The sequence below is a fragment of the Theropithecus gelada genome, chromosome 1 (assembly GCF_003255815.1).
Source record: "Theropithecus gelada isolate Dixy chromosome 1, Tgel_1.0, whole genome shotgun sequence".
Lineage (NCBI taxonomy): Eukaryota > Metazoa > Chordata > Mammalia > Primates > Cercopithecidae > Theropithecus > Theropithecus gelada.
In genome coordinates this window covers 170,468,488-170,471,096 of record NC_037668.1, presented here as the reverse complement: position 1 = coordinate 170,471,096, position 2,609 = coordinate 170,468,488, and positions in this window count along the sequence as shown.

Sequence of the window (2,609 nt, the reverse complement as noted above, 5' to 3'; positions counted from 1 at the left end):
TTTTGCCACTATTTTCAATGGCAAAAACCCCAATTACTTGTGCACCAACCTAATACATTATGGCAAGGCTTTTGTCATACATGAAGAGATATGATATCAGTTGAAGGTAAACACTTATGTTAAATATGTAATTATAAACCTTATTGCAATCACTAAGATAACAAGCAAAAACTGATAGTTAATACATACAAAAAAAGAGTCACAAAAAATACTATATTCTACTATAATGCAGAAAACAGGAAATCTGGGAACAAAAAATAGAGGTAACAAAAAGCATGCAAAAATGAGTGCATACTATATGATTTCATTCTAGAAAATGCAGACAATTTATAATGATTGTAGGTAGATCATTGTTCAACTTTAGATAGGAAGGGGATTAAGGGAAAGGCAGAGGGAAAGATTTAAAGGAGCGCTAGGAAGCTTTTGAGGAAGAGGGAAATGTTCACACCTTCATTGTGGCAATAGCATTTTATTTATATCTAAAATATCTAGTAGTTAACTCCATTTTCAGATTACATTGTTTGTATGAAACTTTTGAAAAGAAAAGACAATATATAATTCCTAAATGGTAATTGATCAGAATTTTCCTTTGTGTAATGGTTAATTATGCAGTGTAGTTAAAATGTACTTCTTATTGTAATGAATACTACTTATTGAACAAATTACTATGTATTAATCAGCTTGCTATATGTTTTATATGGTTTGCTTCCCTTAATAGATGTCTTAATAATACATCTGCAAAGAATACATAATTTATTTAAGAAAGGAATTTGCAACTTCTAGGGATAGCTTATACTATACAGGAAGACATGAAGCAGATTTTGATTTCAAAGTGGTTTGCGCTTTCATTACAGTGTAGAGGACTTGTTTAGTTTTTGAATACGCATAGGAACTTCACAATTTTTAATAATTTAAAATGATGCAATATAAGCAGTTTGGTCTGATTTATTTAAAAATTATTTTAAAAATATGTTTTTGTGTTTTATATAGGTTTTTCTATTTCTTCTTTTCCTGTATCCTCCCTCCTAAACTCTTATTGAATAACTTGCCATTACTCTTCTTTCTCTCTTTTGAAGCAATCTATCTCATTTTTCTTCTTGCCTTACAATTTCTATTTCTTTACAGATCCAGGTTTTCTATTCAATAAACTTGTGAAAATCTTCAATGAGCAACGATGAAGCAAAACATTTATATATTGATAAGATACACACATGGTTAATACTCACCTAGATTATTGATTTTGCTTTTAGCTAACTCCTGTGGGGAAAAAAAATGTATAACCTGCTTGGCTAGAAATTATCAATAAAAAACATTGTAAGTAGACTAAAATTGTTCAGAAAAAATAAGAAGTAATACACTTGCTTGAGACTGTTAAACCAATATAAGAGAGACTGAAAGTTTTTCTCTTAATTCAGAGAAAAATTCTCGTTCTCATACATTACACACATAAAACAATTTAAATGTCTGCAGATAATTTAATTAAGCAATAATGTAGATTATGTTAATAGCTTTTATTGAAAAAGTAGAGAGAATTCTACTGAGAGGGAAAACATCTTCAATTTTAAGGCAATTACATAGAAATGTCCTCTATATTTAAAATTTTTTTTATGTATAAGTTAATCCACTCAACATGTTTGCATGAGGCATTATGGTAGTTTTAGATTGTAATAGCAAAATTATAGTCCTCTATTCCAAAATGCTAATTTTCTAGTGAATTTAAAGACAGTCCATAAGGTATTTACAAACAATGAAAAAGGGTGTAATGGAGATGAGAGCAGATTACTATGGTTTACTGTTGAGTTCTTATCAACTAAATAATTCACTGAGTTTAAGGTAGATAATAAATTTAAGAGATGACTACTCATTAAATGAATAATACGACACTTTAGATTTAGAGCTCTTACTTATATCAGAGAAACCCATGATACATTTCATTTTTCTTCAAATTGGCATTAACTCTGCTTTGCATTCAAAACTTCCCAAAGTGCTAATTGAGCTGTTTAAGCTCATCCGACCTTCTCTTCGACAACCTTGGCTCTTATAGCCAAAATATAAGCTCACTCTCTCACTTTTGACTGTTCTTTCTTGTTTTGTCATGAGTAAATAAATTTCACGTTTCAGTCTACTACTGAAGTGTGACACAGGCACAACTGAAAGAATTAACAATGTTTGGCCTGACAGAGGACAGTGAATGGTTACTATAAGTAAAATAGATCAGGCATATTCTGTATGAATCTGAAAAGTCAAATTAAATGTTGAAATTATTGTAAAATTTAATAGATTAGTCAATATTAAATATTGATCATTGTACCAGATGCTTTTGAAAATATTTTATTTATTACAGAGATATCAGTGCGTTTCATAAATGCAAGATTAGGTCATGAACTACTTTAAAAATTAAACAAGGTTGAGTGACTTAAAGATATTAGTAAGAAAATAAGTCTTTTGTAGTATCATTTTTTAGAGATTTAAAAGGATAAATTTACAAAAATAGTGTGTGTTGCTTGTTGAAGTAACACTGGTAACTATCATTGTACTCTATACCACAATGCGATTAACTTTTTTAGTTCTCACATCTGAGTGAGACCATGCAATATTTGTCTTTCTAA